Source organism: Cryptomeria japonica, chromosome 10 (genome assembly GCF_030272615.1).
Source record: "Cryptomeria japonica chromosome 10, Sugi_1.0, whole genome shotgun sequence".
Classification (NCBI taxonomy): Eukaryota; Viridiplantae; Streptophyta; class Pinopsida; order Cupressales; family Cupressaceae; genus Cryptomeria; species Cryptomeria japonica.
In genome coordinates, this window is record NC_081414.1 from 225,242,186 (window position 1) to 225,260,225 (window position 18,040).

Here is an 18,040-nt window from a genome sequence, read left to right on the forward strand (position 1 = left end):
ATGATCTTCGACATCCTTGTAACAAACCCTATGGCCACTGTATGAGATCTATCCATCCAACTACATGTAAGCTGGACCAGGTTCCTGAATCTTTCTGCTTCATTGATCGATTGAAGGGGCAATGCCTGCACTGGTGATCTAACTGGATCCTGACGTCCCAAAGGCTCGTTGATGTGACTGAAATACGTCCTCCATGCACCGACCTCTCTCTCAAGCTTTTTATTCTTTTCCACTTCTTCTCTAAGCTTGTCCTTCAATGCCTCAAATGTGTCGGTGGCATCCTCTAAAGTCTGCTCTGCTGTGGATGGTCCTAACTCAATAGTCTGTATATCATAATCCTCTGCTAGGATCTCACCCTCGTATTTATCTGTTGCCGGTGTAGCTATCTGTAGTTTTCTAGATCCAGTCTCATCTCGAATCATCTTGGACATCTTTGTAGCCTTCTTCTTCTCTGTTGTCATATGTGAACGTCCAACAAGGCTCTCTAAATCAATTGCACTGTCCTCGTCCTCTACTACGATCACCTTGGCCAATCTTTCCTTCAACCAATCTGGGATATTCGATCTTGTCTCTTGAACTTTAATTTCTTTATGTACTATTTCTTCTTGTCTGGGAGGATATGTTATTTCATTATCTTCTTCTAAATCATAGTCTTGGAGAGATCCATCGGATGAAACATGTTGTGCCTGTCCTTCCTCCTGCCTGTCATTCTGTACCATAGACTCCATGGACTCTTCCACTCGAATTGTTCTATTCTCTGGTCTAGAAGAAGTACCTGGTGCTTGATCTTTGTTGGCCCCTTGCTTTTTCTTGGAAGGCTCTTTCTTTTCTGATCTTTCCTTTCTCTTCGAACCTCTCGGATGGAGATTGCCTTCACTGGCACATCGAAGGTTACCTTCACCTGAATTCCTAGGATTAGGATTGCCTTCACTCACGCTTGCTCCACCTTCGGCTGGTTTTTCTTCCAAAGTAAAAGACATAGCTATGCCTTGTTCTCTCAACTTCTGATGCTGAACGTCTACCCATCTGCGAGTACAAGACAAAACTGGTGCCATCAAATCATCTAAATCCACGGCCTCGGGCTCATACTAATCCAACCTTATTGTTTTGCTTTCTCTATCATAGGAAGACTGGATGTGCCTGCCATTGTCCTGAGCTTGGTCGGCCACTCTGTAAATCCTACACTTCCTGATGAAATCCAAAGGCAATCTAGAATGTATCTTTCGTTTCACTTCAAGATCATCTAGGAGGTTCATCATAAAATCTTCAATTTGGTGCTCATGTCTAAATCTTCTACCGACCGTCTCCTCTAAATGTCCATGTGGATCAAAGCTCTCTCTCCAAGCAAAAGATGAAAAAGAATACAAGGCTAACTCCTTCTCTGCGTCATCCATGGCTAAGACATTAGGACATACCTCAACTGAATTACCCAAAATAATAGGTACCTGGACTCCATTCTGATGTCTGTGTCTGAATGCCTTCACATATGCTGCCAACTGCCTTGTTACTTCAAGTAACACAATTCTGTCTGTCGGGTACCTCGGCAACATGTATGGAGGTAAAGGACATCCATGCACTCTAATGTAAGTGAACTTGGGAAACTGAATGAACCAAGCACCGTACCTCTTGATGCACTCCTGGGCATCCTGAGATAATCTGTTGTGAATTCCACCTTGCAACGTCCTTGTGATGTTCATCGTGAAAGTATCATTGACTAACTTGTAGTTCTTCCCTGGCGGATGATGCAAGTAGGTATAGGATTCACAAGCTCTGACCTCGCCGGGTCCTCTTCCAATCACTCCTCTGTGAGGTATTCCTGCGTATTCAACGCTCCTGATCAAAGCATAGATGACGTATGAACTCATGTGGAAGGACTTAGTAGCCCTGAGTCTCCTCAACTGTACGTCTAAGCAATGGCTAATTATCCTAGCCCAATGTATTGTACCCTTTCCTTGAACAATCACCTGGATGAAGTAAAACATCCACTTCTCAAAATAGAAGGCATGAGGTGCTCCTGTAACTCTGTTGAGCATGGTAATCAAATCTCTGTACTCCTCCTGGAAATCAATCCGGTGCGGTGTGTTCGGTACCTTGCTTAGACGGGGACGACTCTTAAGTAGCCAGTTCTTATTGATTATGCTTAGGCAAGCATCTGGATCATCATCGTACACTGATCTGGCTCCTTCAATGCTCTTGTATATCATGTCCCTGTGCTCTGGAAGATGGAAGGCTTCACTTATGGCTTCCTCTGAAAGGTACGCCAAAGTGTTTCCCTCATTGGACACAATTGTCCTGGACTGTGGATTGTAGTGACGGGCACACTCGATCATCAACTCGTGGCACTGAATAGCTGGAGGAAAACCGGCCGCCTTAATGATGCCACTCTCTATTATTCTCCGGGCGACAGGTGATGGCTTGCCAATGTAAGGGACCTCTCGGAACTTCTTCGTGCTAAAGTTCCCCAAGTTGGTATCTCCAATGTTGCTCCACTTTGACACGATCTTGGTCTCCACTTCTTCGGTTTTCTGATCTTCTTTCATGAGAGCTGAGCGGCTGGTGGATGCTCCCGCCTTTGGGGTCGCCATACCTACACAACATTTCAATATAAGAACTCGATTTTGCAATGAATAACGTAAATAAGAGAGAGAAGTTTTTAGGAAACGTCATGATAAGTCTCTAGAGTTATCATTTCCTAAAAACAACAATTGAGCTAAGAGATTCAAAATTCAAAACTTCAAAATTTAAAATATGACGACGAAAGAATAAAGCAATAATAATTAAATCGCCATACCTCAATAGAGAGCTAACTCTAGAATGCAAAAAGGAAAAGATCGCCTAGGCAAAATTGATGGTAAAAATAGATCTTCAATGTGGTCTCCTCAAAAAATCAACTTCGCCACCCTTGGATTGAACGTGATCTTCAAGTCTTTAGCAAATTCGCCTTTGATGTGATCTTCAAACTCGCTCAAATGGGTCTTCAAGTTCGCACCACCTTAGATAATTAAGCGCCACCTTTGGTCTTCAACGTAATTCGCACTCCACACAAGATGATATTAGCGCCACCTTTGGTTTGAAATCGCACTTCTTTCCTTCTCCTCAAGATCGCATGTGAAAGGATAAAATGATGATGTGAAAATGATAATTCCACTCCCCTTATATAGCGCTTGCAATCGATTTATCCCTTAGGCCGACTTGGAGATAAAAAACACTTTTTAAAAAATGATTTTAAATGATTTGCAATAAAATAAGAAGGCCGACTTCCTTAAATGAGCGCTTGAAATCGATTTTATATTAATTAATTAATTAATTATTAATGCCTTGCGTTTTTATTTTTGCAAATTTCGATTTTAAAAAAAAAAAAAAGGCAAAATAATTAATAAAGGCAACGCCACATTAAATGCAAGTTAAAATGGATTTTCAATTTTTATCGAACTTGGCATTTAAGAAAATTTGAATTTGTTTATTTGGCGCCAAAAATATGAAAATGGAAGGGACGTACCTCATCGCTCTGGTCCCTTGGAGAGGGACAGGAGCGATCCATGATTTTGTCTTGGTTTTTGCATTTTCTACGTCCAACTCCTTCATCTCCACATTGAAAATCGATCATCTTGATAGGTTCTTTGCATTTGATTGCCTTGTGTGTGTTCATGAGTGCCTTTGGGTGTTCATCGCCCTGGTCCTTGTCCAAAGGACAGGAGCGATCTTCATTTTTCTACGTTCAATATGCGTCTTTGTTCCTTAATCTTTCATTGTTGGCGAATAACATCCTTTGTTCGTGTCTTCCACGTTCGTTCCATTTGTTCGCATGAGGTTTTTGGGCGTATTAAAGGGATTATCGCCCTTGTCCCTTGGAGAGGGACAGGAGCGATCCATGTTTTCTCCTAAACCTTGGCAACTTTAAACCTTGATCTTCGTTGTGATGTCCTTCAAACGTCGTCCCTTACCTTGCTTAACCTCGCCTAGCTTTGATCTTGAAGGAATATGCGTGCTTTTGGTGATATCGCCTTGGTCCTTGTCCAAAGGACAGGAGCGATGTGAGCTTCTTACCTTGATTAGCAATGTTTGGACGTTCAACACTCTTGCGAATTATATTCAAACGATGCCTTGGACCATATGCTATCTTACGACGTCTTGACTTAGTTTGAACTTGAAGTAAAACGAGGAATCCAAAGCAAATCGCCCTGGTCCCTTGGAGAGGGACAGGAGCGATATAGTCTCCATGCTCAAAATGATGATCATTTTACGTTCAAAACCCTTGTACATCATCTTTTTATCATACCATGGACCCTCTAAAACATTGCAACATCTTGTCCTTACGTAAAAACTTGCATGAAATGGCCAATGCATCTAACATCGCCCTGGTCCCTTGGAGAGGGACAGGAGCGAACTAGGTCCTAGGGTGCAAATCTCTTCATTATAACGACCTTTGAGTGTTTGTGCTTGCTAAAAACGCCTTGAAATGTCCCTCACCACCTTGTCTTGACTTGGATCGACCTTGAACTTTGGAGGAACGACCTTGAACTTGCATAGGAAGTATCATCATCATTGTATCGCCCTGGTCCCTTGGAGAGGGACAGGAGCGATCCTCCCTTTATGGCCTTTATTTTCACTTTGCCAGGTTCCAAGTTTATATTCAACGGACTCGTCATGCTCCACTCCATTCGTTCATGTCTTGACATCATCTGTAACTTTGCAAGAAAATCATTTATATCAAAAATCGCTCTGGTCCCTTCTTGAGGGACAGGAGCGAACTAGGCCTTTAGGACCTTGTGGACGTCTAAAAAAATCTTCAATTTATATTCAACGCGTTCATCTCATGTTCTTCCTTGCTTTTGAACGTACACTTGTCTTGATTTTAGCTCGGATCTTGCCTAATGAAGGAAATCGCTCTGGTCCCTGGGAGAGGGACGAGAGCTACAAGGTACCTCGCCCTGGTCCCTTGGAGAGGGACAGGAGTGATTTAGGCATTCTAGGTCATTCTCCTTCATTTTTGCATCTCAAATTATATTCATTTGGCAAAGCATCTTCCTTTAGACCCTTTCAAATTATCACGTCATCAAAAATCTTGCAAGGACAAGGCGAAATTTGATTTGTAGCTCCGGTCCTTCACTGAGGGACAGGAGCGATTTTTCTCCTGGAGGCATTTCTGTGCTCATGAAAATCTTCAATTTATATTCAATGGAAAGATCTCGCCTCTCTCTATCATTTCCAATTCGTAATTCGTCCGGACTCTGCAAGAGTAGTGAGATATTTGAAAATGAGCTCCCGTCCTTCATTGAGGGACAGGAGCGATTTAGCTCCTACAGGCCAAAATAACATGATTTTTCACATTTTAACACTTCACGAGGCGAAAACAAATCAATTCCAATGCCCAGGATAAAAATAAAAAAAGGTCAAAATTTGGTCAAAAATATTCAATCGGACAAAAATTCACATTTCACTTTCAACACTTAGACAAATTTAAGCTTTGCATCAACATTCCAATTGAAAATTAGACCATTTTGGTGAATTCATTGCATTCAAAATTTGCATCCTAGAAAAGGAAGCTCAAAAGGCTTTCAAAAATGACTGGATTCTGGCCTGAAAAGACAGAATTTAAAACCCTAAGGCTTGACCCTAAATCCAGACAACTAACTGACTAACAAAATCCTAAAAACGAAAGCGAAAACGAGCGAAAAACAAGCAAAAAGAGGGGGTCCCCATTTGCGATGGGGCGATGTGTGAAATGGTCACAACAGTATGCTGTTACATTGTCAGTGATAATTTACTTCAACATTAGGCTTAAAGTCTTTGAATTTTTTACTTTAAGAAAACCGTGTCACCATTTGAAGTTGCCAAAAACTTATCACCGACAATTCAATAGCGTACACACAATATGGAATAATAGAATCATCAACAATGCATAAACACAAAAATTAAGATACTTTTCTGGCCTTACTCCCAAAGAAGAACCTTGCAAAGTGGGAAGAATTCAAGCCCATTTCTTTATTCAACATGACTTACAAACTACTAGCAAAAGTCATGGCTAATAGACTAAAAAGACTACTGCCTGCCATAATATTAGAAGAACAAACTGGCTTTGTACCCAATAGATCAATTTTGGATGGGATAATCATAGTCCAGGAAGCTATCCACTCCTATCAGTTCCAAGGGCAACTTAATATGCTGATAAAATTAGATATTAAAAAGGCTTCTCACAAAGTGGATTGGTATTTCCTTTGTAGCTGCATGAAAGCCTTTGGCTTTAACAAACAATGGGTGAACTGGGTCTGCTTTTGCATATCAAACCCAAGGTTCTCTATCTTACTAAATGGGAAACCAGAAGACTTCTTTGGAGTGTCTAGGGGACTCAGATAGGGAGATCCCGTATCCCCATTCTTATTTATCATTATGTCTGAAGCCTTAGGAAGAAGCCTGGATGCATCACAGAGAGTTGGCAGACTAGCAGGGATTCAGATCACAGGAGGGGTTGATCCATGCACTCATCAACAGTTTGCTGATGACACAATGATTTTGGGGAAAGGGTAGTTGAATGAAGCCAAGGAAATCAAGAAGATATTACAATCTTATGGGCTGGCGTCCGGAGAGATGGTCAATAAGAAAAAATTAGAGATACTCTTTTTCAATATGAAATCATAGGAGGAATCCAAAATAGCTTCATTTCTAGGGTACAAAATAGGTCATCTACCATTCTCGTATTTAGGAATGCCTCTAGACAAAGGTATCAGAACCAACAAACTCTAGGAACCCCTGATTGAAAGGGTTAGGAAGAAGCTGTCATCTTGGAAAGCCTTATGGCTGACAGGGGCAGGAAGACTAACCCTCATAAAAACTGTCTTAGCAGCAATGCCTATCTATCGACTATCATGCAAACCACTTCCGAAAGGGGCCTATAAGAAATTAACTCAAACAATCAAAGATTTCTATTGGAACGGTACAAAGGATAAGAACAAAATCAGACTAATATCATGGGACAAGATATGTAGAGAAAGGAGTGATGGAGGCACGGGAATTAGGAAACTACTATGGCAAAATAAGGCCTTAGGGGTTAAACTAGCATGGAGAATGTACACATCCTCAGAAGCCAAATGGGCTAGAATCCTCAAGAATAAATATATATGGAATAATTTGAGAGAGGCAGTATTTAGGGATACAGACCCACCCAAGGGGTCTAGGATCTGGAATTTTATAAAAGAAAATTGAATACTCATATCTAATCATCTATCTTGGGATATTTGCGATGGTAAATCTATCTTGTTCTGGGAAGATTCCTGGGGAAGGTACCCCCTGATAGACAAATTAATGGATACGACCGGTATAAAGGACCAAATGAAATCTTTATGGGGTAATCATGTAAGGGATTATACAACAATGGAACCAAAATTAACAATGAGATGGAAATGGAAAAACATGCACCCATTCATGACGAACATCAAAGCCCATGAACTGCTCCAAATTCTTGGATGCAGAATAATAATATTCAGACTGGGCCAGATGAGCTTATATGATCTAGATCAATGAATGGATAGTACAACTGTAAAGATGGTTTCAGAACCATATAGGATGAGGCAAACACTGTCAAGGACCACAACCCAAATACACTATGCTGGGACAAATACTGTCTCCCAAAATATGGCTTCTTTGCCTGGGTGGCAATTCAGTGGAAGGTCCTAACTGTCGAACAATTTAAACTTAGGGGCTACGAAGGGCCCTCAATCTGTCTCTTATGCAAAGAAGACGAGGAGACAAATGACCATAGCTTCACAACCTGCAACTACACACAGAAATGTTGGTATTGGCTGATGGCACAACTAGGATGGTCAAGCGCCCTTATCCCTTCCCTGAGGGAATGGTTCAGAGGTTGGCCGATCATCAAAAGGAATAGCATCTTCCACAACTTATGGATATGCAGTCCAACAATAGTAATCTGGGAAGTTTGGAAGGAGAGGAATAGGAGAATTTTTCAGGAAGCAGAAATGAAGCCTCTATCATAGAAATCTCCAACAGCAAGAATGCGACCATCCTTCAACATGATAAGACATTTACAGACTGGGATAACTTCATTAGAAGGCAGTGGAAGGGGATTAAAATCCCTCCATTCATTGGGAAGGGTGGCATAGATAAAACCAAAGCAAGGAAATCTTGCAAATGGGTGCCCCCAGAGGTTGGATGGTGTAAACTCAACTTCGATGGAGCATCCAGAGTTAATCCAAAGGTAATCCAGGGGAGGCAGGGGTAGGCTGTTTAATACATTCGGATGAGGGGAGCTGCATTGGATCTAAATCCAGATATCTAGGTCAATGCACTAACAATAAGGTAGAACTATTGAGCCTAATAGAAGGTTTAAATCTGTGCAAACAATTGAAAATATCCAAATTGGAAATAGAAGGGGACTCTGCCATTATAGTCAATGCAATGCGGACCAGAACAATGCCAAACTGGGAACTCAAAAGTCTATTGGACAGAGCCCTATCTCTAATGGAAAGCTTCTTAGATTACACGATTAATCACATATATAGGGAGGCTAATACATTGGCAGATAATCTAGCCAATATAGGGGCAGATGGAACGAACAAAACCTCATCATTAATATCTAGGCATTCAGATCAGGTATCTCATGGGTAGGCAGGGGTTTAGCTTATATATGTATAATAACCCCGACCAACACATTCTCACATGTATTGGCAGACATATATATGTATATGCACAGATAGTGGTATATATGTACATATATATTCATACTTATATACTTGCATGTGCTTACATGCATATATATGATATCAGTTATATATATATACTCACTAATAATAGCCCCTCTTAACCCCTCTTTTGGTTCCCAATGAATTTCTCAATATAATATATACATATTCATATTTATATACACAAATACATGTATATATGCCTATATTTATATAGACATACATATATATGCATATATATATAGACATATAAATATGTATATCTATATATGCATATAGTTATATATGTATATACATATATAGACATATATATTTAAACATATATATATTTACATATATATATATATATCTTTACATATATATATATATATATATATATGTCAGGCCTTATCATATAGGTATCGTTCGATTGCTTAAAGCAATCATACATTGGAGATGCTAGGGTGTAAGACTAACAGATAATCATGAAAAAGTAATCAACATTTTTATATTCGAAACGACAGGGTAGTATGGGGATGGTAATCTGTCACATTTATCAGATAATAATCATAACGCATACCAGGAGGTGAATGGGCAATCATTACAAGAACAACTTGTCACAGCCGGGGTTGAAACTCAATTTACCGATAGTACCGGTTAGCAAAACCATTAGTGGTAACACTCACAATTTAACTCTGTAAAAAAGATGGACTCCGGTATTTGCTTGTACCCAGGAAAGCGTGAGATGTCTTTTGTGGGAGAGATATCTAAGAAACGCTAGTTGGTTATTCTTAGATTAGAGGATGACTTGGTCATTCATGCGACCAAGAGGATTCTGGGAAATGAGATTATAAACACAGAGTATAGGAAACGAGTCAACAGTGACATCCTTGCGGGGTTTGCAGCCATATTACTCACAATGGGAGAAGATAAGGCAGTCACAGTCTCATGCAAGCTAATATTCAATAACGAATACCTGGTTAACCTAGAGATGGCTATCAAATGTGTTGATGATAAACTCTATATCCCTTATCCGGAAGATTATGTTAGAGCTGCGGAAGCCATAGACAAAGAAGAAGCACTCGAAATAGAGTTTAAGAGGCCTATTCTTAGCATCAAGGACCAGAAACTCTTCAGGCAGTGACAACCAGATATAACAAGGAATATTGCTTTCCCTAAGCAATGGCTTGGTGTGGTAAAAGAGCCAAAAGGAGATTGGTGGGTAAGCTATATGGTTGATGAGGGCTGGAACCCGTTCCAAGCTGATAACCCCAGTTACATGGAGGCTGCGGAAACATAGGCTTCTTTTATGGAAGCCACAGATGATAAGGATGAATAATAAATTTCCATAACATAGTTTTGTTTGCCGTATGCAGATATAATTACTCTAATTCACAAGGAAGAAGGATCTATAGATAATATACGTCACATATAGAACTGTTTATGAATGCATTTTGATATAAGGATGGCTTAGAAATGTATGACTCTGTTATAACATAGATAAAGAAGGGCAAGGATACTTATTTGGTGGTATTTACAAGACATATATATACTAAAATAGTGAAGTTTAGAATTTGGATTCATCTTTCAGCTAAGAATATACTCTAATGTTGGCTCTCTTATATTAGCTTCTCAGACATGATTGAACAGGTACGACCTGAGGACACTTGCATGCAAAATGCAGTAATAGGAAGTATTTTCGTAAGACTTGCATATTGGCTTAATCTAGCATTTGCATTTAGACATCTCTATGATTAGAATGTTAAGGTAATATCATGAATAGCATGACAGATGGGTTGTATTATTATCAGTCTCTTGATGACCAGTGTTTATTCCACAACTGTTATTGTAGCCTAGTTAATCTTTCTTATTATAGCCAACAATATGACCCTGATGCTGACTTAATATAAAAGAAGCCTAGGTTATAATAACAATAGTGGAAAGTATAACAAAAGCTTGGTGAGATGATACTAGTTCTTTCTTCTTTTGCACTAACACTTCACGAAGTGGTTTGTAGTGGGATTGTCTGGTGAATCTGTCTTGCAAGCAAATCAAAAGGCAGGGAAATATGGTAAAAGCGGCAAATGTTCACAAGGAAGTTTGTTGAAAGCTATAGATACTAACTGTGAAGGGCCTTTTTACGCCCATAATGAAGGGATTGTAAAGGAAAATATGTAATAAATGTAGAATTTTAATACTAGCTACTGACTGGACCTAAGGTCTCGGGCAAGGCCGAAGGTTTTCTCCTCTCTGCTCTTTCCTACCGGAGCCTGCACTGAGCGGAGATTGTAATTTTATTTATTAAATAAAATATGGCTTCGGCCTTTTACCGAGCAAAAAAATAAATAAATAAATTAAGATTCATATCATATCACAATATTAACATCAATGTATACCATAAATTACAGATTAGAGAAATGGAATATCTTCATTATATTAGATTGTTATTTACATGTCTGTAATGTCCCCAACTAGGAGGCTGCCAATTCCCAATGATTAACATACATCAGTATGCATTTAAATTAAATTAAATTAAGAAAGAATTAATAATTCATAACACATTTGACAGTTAACATACTTAAGCCCCGATTCCTTATTTCTCTCCTAATCATCAACCCTAAGGAGAATGGGGAATTACTTGTAATAGGGTGCTTGGAAAGCAATCTACAAGTAGGCTCCCTCAAGGCTTCAAGACCTCATCCATATCCCATCTTGGGATTCACCTACCTTGTGAGGAATTACTCCACCTTTCCCTAACAAAACCAACCTATCCTCTTAAGGGGCAATATTGAGTGATTAAGGAATGGGCTAGGAGTGTACTAACTTCAAATGGATTATGAATAATTATGTAATTAAATTGATTAAGCCAATTATTTAATGTCCCCTTGTTGAAATAGGATTTATTCATAAATAATAATAATAAATTAAAATATAAAAGAATAAAAATAAAAATTAATATAATTAAAATTTAGTTAAGTTTAATGAATGATCAAAAGGCATGGAATGAAAAGTTGTGACTCCCTCGAACATGAGATATAAAAGGGAGAGAAGAGAACTTCTTTTGGGGAGAAAAGGAAAAAAGGAAGAAAGAAGGGAGCAAAGGAATTAAGGAAGCATTAATGGGAAGAAGATAAGGAAGTGACTCTTTCAAAGGGACAGCAATCATGAAAGGTTGTGACCCTTTCGAAGGGTGGTAATGGTGGAAGGTTGTGACCTTTAAGAAGAGGTGTGGCTCTCCCTCACATTGCAGGATATAAAGTGGAGAAGTTTTCATTTGAGAAGGAAGGATCCATGGAATAGAATAAAATACTTGAAACATTAAAAGCAGATTTAGGAGCAGACCTAAATCAGAATTATAAGAAAATCTGGAAGAATGATATGAACATTTATCAAAGGGATCAGAACACAAATACAAATCTGCAAACAATAATAAAGCAAGCATCGAAGGAAAAGAAGAGGAAACATTAAATCAATAATCAGAGAATCATACCTGATGGAATAGAAAGGATTCTCATTCGCACACATATATATCTGAGTATAGGCAACAAATCAGATTGATATAAACAGCAGACCTGTGCATTTAAAGAGGGAAACAACATTTAATTGAATCTGTCCAGATTACCACATCAGACTGAAAATATATAATCTGCAATAATTCTACAAGGTTATTGGGCAAGATTTAGTGTCCTCCCAAAAGGGGACATTGCAAGGGGTAATAGCGAGTGATTAAGGAATGGGCTAGGAGTGTACTAACTTCAAATGGATTATGAATGATTATGTAATTAATTTGATTAAGCCAATTATTATATAAACTTGAATTACCAATGTAAATCTTGTTATTTCTGCCATGATGCATAAGATAAGAATAATTATAATATCCATATTATAGGCCCTATATCTGCCCTAACTCTCAGACATAATCATAATTGTAAATAAGTATTTAATTTATGATCAAGATAATCATACCAAACTAATATTTCTGACAATGACTGCAATAATCTGCCAGCTAAGAAATTCGATCTGCCAATTAAGAGAATCGAACTTGCAGGGATTCTGATTTCTAATCCTTTAATGATGATAAAATTGTGTAATATATCCCTTGGCTCCGTTCAAAGAACATGTCTCTTCATCTTTAAGTGCCTTGTCCCACAAGATATTTTCCTTGGTTTCTGTCTCTTTACCATCGTGGGAGTTTAGTTATGCTTAATCATTCCTTAATGCAACCAATGACAATTAAAGGTTCTCTTCTCTTGTAATTGAATGTAATCCCAACATCAACAAATATCATTAACAAATATGTGAAAATTAGAGATGATTCACTAGTAAAAACTTCATTTATTAACTGAGGGAAGAGATACATTTATAGGAATTATGAAATATCTTAGCTATTAAAGAAGTTACCTACTTCTAACTACCTGTTACTGTAGACATTTAAGATGTCTAACAGTCAGTTACATTATTGATCATTAACACTAATAATATAAAATATAATTCTAACATCCTCCCTTAATGGTCTATCTATCAAAAACACCAAGTTGCCCCCTGAATTTTACAAACTTATCCGGGCTCAGAGACTTGGTGAGAATATTTGCAGTCTGATCTGTTGTCGGAACATACTGCAACTGAACTGATCCGTCTTCTACCAGCTGGCAGACGTAGTGACAATGAAGTTTGACATGCTTGGTATGTTCATGGAAGATTGGATTTTTGGCCAGTTTGAGCACCCATTGATTAACAGTATACAAGGGAGAAGGACCTGCTCGCGGCATTTGCATGTCAGAAAGTCCTTCAGAGCCAAACTGCCTCACATGCGGCCTTGACTGTTCCCCAGTATTCGGCCTGGGTCGAGGAAAGAGCCACAACTTGTTGCTTCTTGCTGCTCCAAGTGACAACACTAGTACCCAAACTGAATACATACCCAGAAATGGATTTTCTGTCATCCACTGATCCTGCCCAATCTGAGTCAATATAACCAATCAGCTTTGGATCGTTGCACTTGCTATACAAAATGCCATAGTTGGAAGTGCCTTTTACATATCATAGCACTCGCTTCGTTGCAATACAATGATCAACTTTTGGGGCTATCATGAAGCGAGAGATGTAGTTGACTGCAAAATGAATGTCAATTCTAGTGGCAGTGAGGTAGATGAGGCTGCCTACTAGTTGCCTGAATTTGGTCTCATCTATTGCAGGTGAATCAAACTTGGCTGATAATTGCAGCCCTTTCTCCATAGGTGTGGAAGCAGGTTTACAATCTTGCATTCGAAACTTGTCAAGCAAACTGCGGGCATACTTGTACTGTGAAATAAAGATACTATCACCAATCTGCCACACTTTGACACCTAAGCAATAATGGAGAAGCCCCAAATTTGTCATGTCAAAAGCTTGGCACAAGTCTTGTTTGATGGCTGTAATCAAATGTGCTGAATTGCCAGTAGTGATCAAGTCATCCACGTAGACAACAAGAAAAAGGATATCATCACTAGAGAGTTTGGCATACAGGTTAGTGTCAAAGGGACTATGCTAAAAACCATGTTCAACCAAATACTGATCAATCTTGAAATACCAAGCCTGAGGCTTTTACCAATCTGCAAACCTGATGTTCCTTACCAGGAACCTTGAAGCCAGGAGGTTGAGTCATATAAACTTCTTGCAACTCACCGTTGAGAAATGCACTCTTAACGTCCATCTGGGGAAGTTGCCATCCAAGCTGAGCTGCAATGGTGAGAAGGAGATGAAATGTGCTCATCTTGGCAATAGGAGCAAAAGTCTCCTCATAGTTTATGCCCTCCCTCTGTGTAAAACCCCGAGCAACCAATCTACCCTTTTACTTATCCAAAGTACTATCTGCATGATACTTGACTTTGTAAACCCATTTACAGCTGATAGGTTCCTTTCCAGGAGGCAAATCAAAAAGAACCCAAGTGTTATTCTTTAGAAGACTATGGTATTCTGTCTCCATAGCCTTTTCCCACTCAGGATTGCCTTTAGCCTTGGAATACATTTGGGGCTCATGGATGTTGTGGATGTTGGCCATAAGTGCAAGGTTGATTGTATTTTGCTGCTTTCTCTTGCGACGAACTGATCTATCCTCAAGAAGCTCACCATCACGAAGATCTTCTATAGTCTTAACCCACCATTTAGGCCTAAGGGTAGAAGTACCAACATCTGGCATTGGAGAAACAACATCCCCTAGGGTTTTCGGAACAAAGTCATCTGGATGCGAATCCCGTGGAAAATCAAGTGGTGCTGGATCAATAGATTCCTCATCTTCAGAGTTAGAATGCTTTGAAGCCCTCCCATCATGGTAACCAAGAGGAAGATGAACACCAACACCAGGAGTCTTCATAGATGGAGTCGCAGGACTAGGAGTAGTGGAAGGCATAAATGGACCAGTAGTCTCATCAACCAGAACATCACAACTGAAAATGAGATGACATGTCTCCACATCAATCAACCTATAGGCCTTGTGGTTGTCACTGTAACTAGTAAACATAAATGTTTGGCTCTGAGTCCAGCTTAGCATGTTTGGCGTCTGGAATCCATACATGAGAGGTAGAATCGAAGACTTTCAAATGGCCTACTTTAGGCTTGCATCCTGACCAGGCTTCTTCAGGAGTCATCTTCTTAACGGCACGTGTAGGTGATCGATTTAGTAGATAGACTGCAGTGTAAACTGCTCCAACCCAATATTTCTTAGGAACATTTCTATGTTCTATCATAGAACGAGCCATTTCAGTAATGGTGTGATTTCTTCGTTCAACTACACCATTCTGCTGAGGGTGTATGGTGTGGTGAGTTGGCGTTTAATGCCATGTGTAGCACAAAATGTAGAGAAGTCATTGGAACAAAACTCCCCCCCATTATCTGACCTTAGAGTGACAATCTGAGAACTGGATTCTTTTTCAACTAAGCCCTTAAACTGCTGAAATGTATTGAGCACATCTGATTTATTTTTTAGAAAATACACCCACATTTTAAGACTGAAATCGTCAACACATAACAAGAAGTACTTGCAACCAGTAACTGATGGAGTGTTTATTGGCCCACATACATCGGCGTGAACCAATTGAAGGACCTTGGAGGCTCACCAAGAATCACCATCCGAGAATGGTGTCCGATGCTGCTTCCCAGCTTGACAGGTTGCACAAACTCCATGATTTTGAGGTTGAATCTCAGGTAGACCAGCAACGAAACCCTCCCTATATAACTGAGAGAGAGTGCATGTTTAAGTGCCAATCAACAAAAATATTGCTGCCATATTCAGAGAAATAGGCGGCAAACTTAAAAAATGAAGTATGTATGCCATTACTGCTCAACATAGACAACTCTTGAGTGGCTGGCCCACTAAGAGAGTCATCAACCAAATGACTATCTCCATCACGGGAATGATCAACAACTGAATTTTCTGAATTGGCCAATCTTTGCTCATCATCATGTAAAGAGCTGTGAATGTCACGAATGTGTTGAAGATGGATCTTGGTTTGATGGGCCAATAACTCGGCTCGCTTTGCCCTTTCTAGCCAACCATCATTCAACTTTTGAGTCTGCTCTATGTCAGCTGCTCCAAAATGTTTAAAATCAGTCTTATAATGAGATGCGTCATAAACTTTACCATCCCCAATTCTTGCATTTTGTGTGCCAATCACAATAGAGTCTACATCACTCATTTCCCTATGATTAGAGGCTGCAATGTCATGAGAAATTGAAGATTTACCATTGCTGTTAAAAATCAGAAAATTAGGACTGATTTCTTCATTTTTTCCCATGGTTTTCAAAGCCCCAATGTCAAGGCAAGTATACATACCCTTAGCTGCTCTGTTCTTTGTTTCATCCATTAATGCCTTCAGCACAATATGTTTGTTGACTTGGTGGTCAGCACCTCCTTCGGGATTCGTGACATATGCTTAACCACCTCCCATGGATCCTTGTCTCTGGCCATTGTGGCGTTCGTTGATAGCTCGAGCTTTTGGTGTAACGGTAGCGGTGATTCCAACAAGTGGTATTAGAGCGCTGGGTTATGGGTTCAAATCTTGGGAGGTCTCCTTCATTCCGTCGGTGTGGAATCCTCAGTCGGTGCTGAGGGGGAGATTGTTGACTTGGTGGTCAGCATGTCCTTCGGGATTCATGAAATGTGCTTAATCGCCTCTCGTGGATCCTTGTCTTTGGGCGTTGTGGCATTCATTGATAGCTCGAGCTTTTGGCATAACGGTAGCGGTGATTCCAAATGTGAGTAAACTCCAACTCCATCTTGTTGAAATCTTGGACATACCTCCCAAGAGACCTTAACGATTGCACACCAAGTACCACGTTCGTCCCTTCACCAATACCAACAACATAGTAATCATTTGTGAAAGAATAATTATCCAATGCAATAGATAATAGTGGTACCCTTCTTGTGCAACTCACTTTGGAACTATTCACTAGCATGACATGGAATCCATCAAATTCCTCTACTTTGAGCCCCTTATTGACTACAAAACCCTCATTGATGAAGCTATGAGTGGTACCACTATCTACCAAGCATAACACTTGTTGTTCCTTGACGATTCCTTCCAACACAAAAGGCTGATACCTAGGAACACTATTAATAAAAGCCCACCTTTCAAAATATATTATAACACCTAGGGGGGCGTGCCATGGGCATCTCTCCTTAATATTTTATTTTTAACTTTATAACATCAGATTATAAAGTTACTTTATTATGACTTTTAACTATTGCTAAAAATAACCACCATAATGAGGAATTACTTGTTTTAGCCATGGAGGATATCTATTTTTAGTAAGAATTGACTTAGCCATCAAATAACATTATTTGCTCTAGGATGAAGACAACCAGCTGCCAAACTCAGCGTATAAAGTCCTTCCCTGCCTGGAATAACATTTGCTATCCATTGAATTTGCCTATAGAGATGGATAATAGGCAAATCTTTGCATTTGAGTGATCATCTAGGAAAGACGGGACTTTACATGAAAGAAGTAGAAAATTGCATTTTGATGCACCTTTTTATAAAATCATGCTAAGACAGCAACAAGTGATGTAAATGGGTGTGCGCCTGATTTTTGCCACATTTATCAATAAAAAAAAGAAAATAATTTATAAGATTCAATAATAATGTAGGAATTGAATTACATAGGAGACGGAAGATCAAAGATTAAGCTACACATGCACATATACTGAGTAAAATCTGCGATTAATCCTGAGGAATCATGATTGCAACATTTGTTGTGCTGTTCATGATTACACTTAGAGACAGAAAAACTCAAGCAAAGCTATATTGCGTAGCTGCAGAAAGCACATGTAAATTGTGAGAGATGACTGAATGGGCAGGTTCCTGATTTTTTGAACAAAAAAAATCATC

General features: G+C 39.3%; 1 protein-coding gene across 3 annotated transcripts in view; it reads left to right on the plus strand.

The window, feature by feature from the left end:
• Window positions 1-18,040, plus strand: part of LOC131034874 (exocyst complex component SEC10b) — a 147,387-nt gene that overhangs the window by 62,484 nt on the left and 66,863 nt on the right. The gene's annotated exons all lie outside the window — the stretch shown is intronic.